This window comes from Gopherus flavomarginatus, chromosome 5, assembly GCF_025201925.1.
Source record: "Gopherus flavomarginatus isolate rGopFla2 chromosome 5, rGopFla2.mat.asm, whole genome shotgun sequence".
NCBI lineage: Eukaryota > Metazoa > Chordata > Testudines > Testudinidae > Gopherus > Gopherus flavomarginatus.
Window position 1 is genome coordinate 147478713 of NC_066621.1, and position 9238 is coordinate 147487950.

Below are 9238 nucleotides of genomic sequence, written 5' to 3' on the forward strand. Positions count from 1 at the left end.
CGATGGAAAAGTACAAGAATTATGATGGATTCCAGTATCATGTGGCATGGTCACATGTCACTGTAAGACCTCTAGTTTCCATTCTTCCTGGGTTGGCCCACACGCAGTAAATAAATCATTGACAATCAATTGTCCTAGTCAATGGGAGCCATCAAGATTCTAAACCACCATTCATGGCCCACATTTTGCATAATTACAATAGGACCTCAGAATTATACTTCATATTTCTAGCTTCAGATACAAGAATGATACATGCATACAAATAGGAGGAATATATTTAGTAGATTATAACTGTTGTTATGATACCTTACAAGAGACCTTTTGCATAAAGCATAATCCAGTTACATCATATTCACACTCATAAGCATATTTCCATAAAACATATGGAGTGCAACACCACATCTTGTACAGAACAGCATATTCACTTTGTTCTCAGGCTGCATTCCATATCCCATTTACCTGTATTTTTCCTGTTTAAACCCCAATCCTGCAAACACTTAAGCATGAGCACAAGCTTGCTAAGGGAAGTAGTTCTACTGAAGTCAATGGATGGTGAATTGTGTTCTGGACCGAGGTCATAGAATGTAGGCTCTCTGGGGCAGGAAACAATGTCTGCAAAGTGCATTGCTCACCAGTGGCATTATCCTAATGAAGTTTTTTAAGTGGTTCCAACCGATCCTGTTTGGTAGCTAGGTTTTGGAACAGAGAAAGAGGTCTACTGGTATACTGGCTCCTGGGGATGTTGATTTTCCTTCCTGCAGAAGCAATAGCAAACAAACAGTAGAAAATGACAGAGACAAACCAAAATATTCCAGTGGTGCCTACTGGCAGGGCCGGCTTTAGGCCAATTCAACCAATTCCCCTGAATCAGGCCCCCAAGCCCCAGTACTGCGTACTGGCAAGAGCCAGTGCACTGTACCGGGGTGGCCTGGCTTTCCTAGGGGGCAATTTAAAGGACCTGGGGCTCCCAGCAAGGGCTGGAGCCCCAGGCCCTTTACATTGCCACCAAAGCCCCTCTGCTGGAGCCCTGGGGTAGGGCTGCGGAGCTCTGGGGGCTATTTAAAAGTCCAGGGCTCCCACCACTTCCCCATGGCTCCCTCGGCTATTTAAAGGGCCAGGACAGTAGAAGAACGGGAGTCGTGCGCCCTTTAAATAGCCCCCAGAGCCCTGGGATAGCAGGGGGCTCCAGGGGCTATTTAAAGAGCTGGGGCTCCAGCTGCTTCTGCTGCCCTGGTCCTTTAAATAGCCGCCGGAACCCCGTCGCTTCCCCAGGGCTCCCACGGCTATTTACAGGGTAGTGAAAGCAGGGAGCCCCGAGCCCTTTAAATAGTCTCCGAGCCCCCTGCTACTGCGGCTGCTACCCTGGTGGGGGAGAGAGGGGCACTCACCATACAGGGTGGGCTGTACCCCCTGCCCCCGCACTCCCTGCACTGCCTGCAGCTAGCCCTTGCCTGCAGCCAGCCCCGCACCCCCTGCCTTGTCTCCAGCCAACCCCTGCCTGAAGCCAGCCAGTCCCACACGCCTCTGTCTCCAGCCCTGCCAACCCATGCCGCATCCCCTGTGGCACTGCCTGAAGCCAGCCAGCCCACCCCACACACCCCTGTCTCCAGTCAGCCCCACACCTCTTGACCTGCCTGCAGCCAGATCCTACCTCCAATCAGCCCCTGCCCTACCTCCAGCCAGCCCCATGTCCACTGGTGCCCTGCAGTTCCCAGGGCAATAACCTGCACACCTGCTTCAATGGGGGAGGGGAGGGAGGGAGCAGCTGGGCCCTACACATGTGCACACCCTAGGGTGACCAGACAGCAAGTGTGAAAAATTGAAACGGGGGTGGGGCATAATAGGATCCTATATAAGAAAAAGACCCTAAAATTGGGACTGTCCCTATAAAATTGGGACATCTGGTTACCCTAGCACACCCCCAGGGAGTGGGGGGGACCCATACATGTGAAACGGAGTTCATTTCTAGTTCAGACCCATCTTTTTAAAAAAGAACTTTAGGTAGGATTAACATACATCCATATTTTCCCAGACATGTCAGGCTTTTTGGTTCTTAAATTGGCATCCGGGGAAAATATAGACGTATGGTAACCCTATCGGTACAAAAAATACATACTGTGGCACATCCCTTAAATCAGAATTTTTTAAAGGGAACTGGTTGCTAAGAAATGAAAGGGTTTTTTTTAAATTTTTTTTTTAAGTCATCCCTGCTGGGGCCCCGCTGACCATGTTTGAATTGGGCCCCGCACTTCCTAAAGCCGGCCCTGCCTACTGGAATTTTTATTAGAAGTGTACAATTAAAAAATATAGTAGGAAATGCATATTGAGGATGATTTCTTTACTATTTTCATTTGATGGGCCTAGACATACAAGAGAACAGATTTGCTAAGGAGACTTGGTGTCACACCAGATATCAACATAAGACTGAAAGCTGTTATTGCACACACAGACCTCATTTGCTTCAATGGCTATAGTACATGGGAAAGGACTTGGGAATCAGTCCTATAACAAATTCTTACCAATAAGCGTCAAGTGGGCATTATGAAAGGAGGCATCTGAATGGCTGGTGAATGCTGCAGGGCTGCAGGCTTCCAATATAACAGTTCAGTGTGACTTTAGGCTCTACTCTGCAGTCTTCATTCAGGAAAACCTCCCAATTATTTTCAGTGGATGAAAAATCAGACACAGAGTTACTGCAGTAAATAGGCATGTAGATGTGGACAAAGCAAAAGACAGACGCTAATTAATGAGAAAGTGAGCATGGACTGTGATAATTTTGAAAAACTGGTTGTCAGGCATTCAAACAGACTCAAAACAACTAAAAAACAGATCTAAAATACCAATCTTCAGTGTAGAGATGAGAGTGTATGGATGGTGATGTTTACTAGAATATATTTATTTCGTAAAAATCTTATCATAAAGCAACAGTTCTGTTCCTGAAGCACAGCTATGGTCGGTGTCCCTACATTTCTTGAAGTGGCTGAAATCATTTGGCCTGTATAACCATACACCTTACTGGGAGTTATGGCTTATAGATAATAAGAGGGAAGTTCTAATTTACACCCTCAATACCTGGGAAATTCAGAAGAAAGGCTGCCACTCTTGTACCTTGGTATTGCAGCTAATGTGATGTGAAAAGTGTTCTGAGGTCCACCTCTAAAGAAGCATGTGAGCTTCAGTGCTTCGGCACAAGAAGGTGAGCTAAGGAGGTCATGGCAATCTTCCCTTTAAATTGAGCTAACAGTGGAGAACTACAGTCCCATGGATCAAAATGATCAAGTGGGATAAGATGAAAGAGGCTTGTATCTATTGGGTGTCTGGGAAGTGGGCGGGCGAAGTCCGCCCACTGCTAAAGGATCCCCCCCCCAGCCTAAGGGGAGGACCCACAGGACCACAGAACCCACTGAGTTCGGGGGACAACTAATAAAAGAACAGGGACAGGAGTGAGGTCAAAGGGTCATAAGAAGGGAACCTGACGGGGACACCGAGCAGAGAACCCCGGACAGCGCCCACTGCTCCTCGAAGGCGTCAAGGGAGCCAATGGATGCCGCCCAGAGGAACTCCGCCCGGATGCGTGAACGGATCGTGGATCGGAAACAAGCCCCACAGTCGCCGGGGTCTCCATCGGCCAACCTCCTCTCCCTGGTCGCGTAGATGGTCTTTTTCACCAGGGCGAGGAGGAGGTTGACCAGGAGGTCCCGGGACTTCGTGGAGCCACGGATAGGGAGTGCGTGCAGAAGGAGGTGAGGGGAAAAGTGCAGCCAGAAACTTAAGAGGATGTTAATGAGGAGCCGGTGCAGGGGCTGCAACCTGGCGCACTCTAAGTAAACGTGCGCCAGGGTCTCCCTCACGCCGCAGAAGGGGCAGGTGTCTGGGACAGGGGTAAACCGCGCCAAGTACACGCCCGTGCTCACGGCCCCATGGAGGAGCCACCAACTGATATCCCCAGTGGGCCTTGGGACCAGGGTGGAGTAGAGGCTGGCCCACCGTGGCTCCTCACCCTCCAGAGGTGGCAGGAGGTCCCGCCACTTCGTATCGGGGTGGGACACGAGGGTGAGGAAGTGAAGGGTGTGGAGCACGAGCGTGTAGAGTTGTTTCCTTGGCGCGGTTTGGAAACGGACCAGCTGCAGGTCGTGCAGCCGGCTTGCGGAGAAGGGGCGGGGGGGCCAGTCGGGCCTACGGGGCAGGGGCCCGATGAAAAGGTCCGGAGGGCTTGGGGTAGGGGGTGGGCGGAGCATGCCCTCCCGCAGGACCCGGTCGAGGTAGGCCCGAGCAGCGGGCGGCAAAGCGGCCTCCACCTCCCGGAGTACGCCCCGGGGAGTACAAGGTCTGGAGAGCCCCATGCGTTGAGCGAGCATCAGGGGATCCAGCCAGCCTCCCCGGTCATAGTCCAGGAGATCTCCGACCCTGGTAACTTCCGCCAGGACCAACCTCTGGCGCACCGTGGGGGACTCCGCCACCTGCACACGAAGCTGGGGATTGTGTAGCAGGGGCTCCGCGAGGAGGTCGGCCCCCTCAGTGGCCGCCACGGACCTGGTCGCAGAGAACAGCTTCCAGGTCCGGAGGAGGTCCTGGTAGAAGACCGGAAGCCCGGAGAGATCTCGCGGGAAAGAGGCTTGTATCTATTGGGTGTCTGGGAAGTGGGCGGGCGAAGCCAGCCCACTGCTAAAGGATCCTCCCCCAGCCCAAGGGGAGGAACCACAGGGCCTCAGAACCCACTGAGTTCGGGGGACAACTAATAAAAGAACAGGGACAGGAGTGAGGTCAAAGGGTCAGAAGGAGGGAACCTGACGGGGACACCGAGCAGAGAACCCCGGACAGCGCCCACTGCTCCTCGAAGGCGTCAAGGGAGCCAGTGGAAGCCGCCCAGAGGAACTCCGTCCGGATGCGTGATCGGACCATGGAGCGGAAGCAAGCCCCACAGTCACTGGAGTCTCCATCGGCCAACCTCCCCTCCCTGGTCGCGTGGATGGCCTTTTTTACCAGGGCGAGGAGGAGGTTGACCAGGAGGTCCCGGAACTTCGTGGGGCCACGGATAGGGAGTGCGTACAGAAGGAGGTGAGGGGAAAAGTGCAGCCAGAAACGTAAGAGGATGGCTGTGAGGAGCCGGTGTAGGGGCTGCAACCTGGCGCACTCTAAGTAAACGTGCGCCAGGGTCTCCCTCACGCCGCAGAAGGGCAGGTGTCCGGGACAGGGGTAAACCGCGCCAAGTACACGCCCGTGCTCACGGCCCCATGGAGGAGCCGCCAACTGATATCCCCAGTGGGCCTTGGGACCAGGGTGGAGTAGAGGCTGACCCACCGGGGCTCCTCACCCTCCAGAGGTGGCAGGAAGTCCCGCCACTTCGTATCGGGGTGGGACACGAGGGTGAGGAAGTGAAGGGTGTGGAGCACGAGCGTGTAGAGTTGTTTCCTTGGCGCGGTTTGGAAACGGACCGGCTGCAGGTCGTGCAGCCGGCTTGCGGAGAAGGGGCGGGGGGGCCAGTCGGGCCTATGGGGCAGAGGCCCAATGAAAAGGTCTGGAGGGCTTGGGGTGGGGGGTGGGCGGGGCGTGCCCTCCCTCAGGACCCGGTCTAGGTAGGCCCGAGCAGCGGGCGGCAAAGCGGCCTCCACCTCCTGGAGTACGCGCTGGGGAGTGCAAGGTCTGGAGAGCCCCATGCGGTGAGCAAGCGTCAGGGGATCCAGCCAGCCTCCCCGGTCTTATTCCAGGAGGTCTCCGACCCTGGTGGCTCCCGCCAGGACCAACCTCTGGCGCACCGTGGGGGACTCCGCCACCTGCACACGAAGCTGGGGATTGTGTAGCAGGGGCTCTGCGAGGAGGTCGGCCCCCTTGGTGGCTGCCACGGACCTGGTCGCAGAGAACAGCTTCCAGGTCCAGAGGAGGTCCTGGTAGAAGACCGGCAGCCCGGAGAGAACTCGCGGGAAAGAGGCTTCGAGCAGGGTGAGCACCCGCTCCAGCCCAGAAGGGGTTGGAAAAGCCCTGCAGAGGGCTGGGGCTGGGGAAGGGAGCAAAACCCTGGCTGATTGGGGGAAGTGGCTGCAGCTGGGGCCATGCCCCAAACAGACTAACCGGGCCTTGTAGAGAGAGAGAAAGGCCTGGCTGCTAGGGAGCTGAGCAGGGTACTGGGAGTGGAGCAGAGTGGAGGGGAGCAGGTTTGGGGGAAGGCTAGAGGAGCTGGGGAGCTCTTGTCATAAACAGATAGCTAAGGGTTAACGTTCTTTTACCTGTAAAGAGTTAACAAAGGGAACCAAACTCCTGACCAGAGGACCAATCAGGAAACAAGACTTTTTCAAATCTGGGTGGAGGGAAGTTTTGGGTGTGAGTTCTTTGTTCTTTGTCTTGGTTCGGTGACCCTCTTGGCTCTGAGAGTGATTTTCCTACCTCCAGGCTTTCTAATCTTCTGTTTCCAAGTTGTAAGTACAAGGATAGTAAGACAATAGGTTTATATTGTTGTTTTGTATTTACATGTGTGTAGTTGCTGGAATGTGTTAAATTGTATTCTGTTTGGATAAGGCTGTTTATTCATTTTTTCTTTTAAGCAATTGACCCTGTATATTGTCACCTTGATACAGAGACCAATTTTATGTCTTTTTCTTTCTTTTTAAGACCTGTGGATTTTTTTTTTTTTTTTAGTGGGGGCTCAAGGGGATTGAGTCTGCAGCTCACCAGGGAATTGGTGGGAGGAAGAAGACGGGGGGAAGAGAGAATCTCTTTGTGTTAGATTTACTAAGCCTGACTTTGCATACCCTCTGGGTGAGGGGGGAGAGAGATTGATCTCTCGGTACTTGTGTTTCAAGGACTTGAAGCAGGGAATCTCCTAGAGTACCCAGGGCGGGGAAATCTGGGAGGAGGTAAAGAGGGGGAAGGGAAGTGGGTTATTTCCCTTGGTGGTGAGATTCAGGGCATCTGAGTCTTGGGGTTCCCCAGGGAAGGTTTTGGGGAGACCAGAGTGAGCCAGACACTGGAATTCTGGCTGGTGGCAGCGATATCAGATCCAAGCTGCTAATTAAGTTTGGAGGTTTCATGCTAGCTTCTCATGTTCTGAACTCTAAGGTTCAGATCTGAGTAGGACAGTTATGACAGCTCTGGCCTAGGAGAGCCCCAGGCTGCAGGCCTAGCTGAAGGCCTAAGACCAGTACCGGGGCTGAAGAGGGGCAGCCCAGCTATAGAGAGAGGCAGCAGGTCCAACCCAGCCTTGCCTGTGATGAGTGATGTATTGTGCAGTCTGCCCCAGGGAGTGGGGCTAGATGGTGACTGACAGTAGCCTTACATTGAGGTGAGGTGGGGTTAGTGGGTGGGGGTTCCCCTGGGTGGGGAGACCCAGATTGTGAGGGTACTGCCAGGGGGGCAGCAACCCAGAGAAAAGGGCACCGGGGTCCTGGGAGGGACATGGGGGCCAGCGGTAAGGCAGATCACCAGCCTGCAGGGGGTGCTCCAGGATGCTGGAAAAGCTAATTCCCATGGTTGACCAGCAGGAGGCTCCGCAAGGGTGAGTCCACTTGCTTACAAGGCTGCAAAAGTTTCCCAGTAGAAGAAGACAATCCCAATTCAGTGGACCATTTTCCTGCCACCTCTCTGCAGAGCTTCCCAATGAAATCTACAAGTCTTTAAAAAAATTAAATGGCTGGTAGAATATAACCCTCATAAGACATATCCTAGTAAAGCCTACACAAAAGACAGCATCCAGTAGATGTGTCGTTGTGGGTTACTATGGAATGTTCAGTAAAGAGCAACGGATAACAAAGATCTTTTTCTCCCAGTCTGTGTGTGTGTGTATGAGGTTCAATTTTCACAGTACTTGAATAGCTTCCAGTCATTCTCCTGTGAAATTGACATTCAATCCACAGTTTAAGATGCTTACAATGGAACAGCACTATCTGGACTCTTCAAGCAAAATCTTTTCCCCCCTTGCTCTGTGTGTGTGTGTGTGTGTGTGTGTGTGTGTGTGTGTGTGTGTGTGTGTGTGTGTGTGTGTGTGTGTGTGTGTGTGTGTGTGTGTGTGTGTGTGTGTGTGTGTGTGTGTGTGTGTGTACCCCTACATGATGATAGTCGGGTACTTTTGTATTGTTTCTCCTAGGTCAAACTGTTTATACTTTCTTAAACAAGGGGAAAGTTATAGAAACAAATGTAATGCACCAAAAAAGTTGAGTTTTTCAAAGCTTTTTAAGGGATTTAGACACAACTCTTGCATTCAAATTAATGAAAAGGAATAGATCTGTGTCTATTTTTTTTAAAACATTTTTTAAAATCTCAAATGATTATTCTATTGTGGCATAATAGGGTCCTGGTCTGTGACTGGGCCTCCTACGCACTATAGTAATGAACAAACAAAGTATTAATAAGAGACTAATAGAGCCCCATTCATTTTGAAGCAGGCATCTCCGCTGAAATCAGTAGAGAGCCCTGCCTGAAAATGGATGCCTTGATGTGACCCAAGATTCCCAAATATATATACATAACATAACCAGTTTACAAGGCCATCCTGGTTATTTGAGAATGAGCATGGGACAGATGCAGTCACTTATGTTTCTCCAGGGGTTTTCTAGGAAGTAGCATGTAGCACACTCTAGAACCACAGGCATTTTTAATTGTGATCACTGTCCGCTTGTTTGGCTTGGTCTGATCCATTTGGGGGATGGATGGAGAGAGCCTTTCTGGAAAGCGAATTCGTAGTCTTGTTCTTTTATTCCAGTCCATCACCCTCTCCTTTGGTAACCATTCACCTTGTAGTTTCCACAATCCCCCCAAACACCTTCTCAGAGATCACTTTAAACAAGGTTGTACCCCCACCCCTGCCTCCCCCCACCAAAAGGAGAGAGGCTCCAATATAGATTGAATTCTATAGATAACAGAGTGCAGTTCCCACTGAGCCTCCCCATCTGCCCAGACCGCTGCAGGCCAGTGCACAGCACAGAACTAGCCTCAGTCCGTGAGCTGCACAGACAGGTTCCTACACCACTTTTAACTCTACACCAGCCCCCAACCGCTCTATTTTAAGGGGCCCTTTGTACTCAAATTGCTGCTCAGCATAAGGAAATATTGTGATGCAGAGATTTCACTGCTACAGGGAGCAGGGGGGTGAATGGGAACAATGAAAAGCTCCTCTTCATTTTCAGAGTTTGCGGAGATGGAGATACACCTTCTCTCCTCACATATCTGAAAGACATTTCCAAACTGGACTTCAGTGTTCTAGCTGTGATGGCCAATAAAGACCCAACTGATGCAACACTGGAAGGGG

General features: G+C 51.8%; 1 long non-coding RNA gene across 1 annotated transcript in view; it reads right to left on the minus strand.

Annotated features, from left to right (window-relative positions):
- Positions 1 to 6419, minus strand: part of LOC127051001 (uncharacterized) — a 427926-nt gene extending 421507 nt beyond the window's left edge. The window contains exon 1 of the long non-coding RNA XR_007774369.1: positions 6286 to 6419. This is a non-coding gene — a long non-coding RNA (uncharacterized LOC127051001). The remainder of the gene's footprint in view (positions 1 to 6285) is intronic.
- Between the last annotated feature and the right edge of the window lie 2819 nt (positions 6420 to 9238).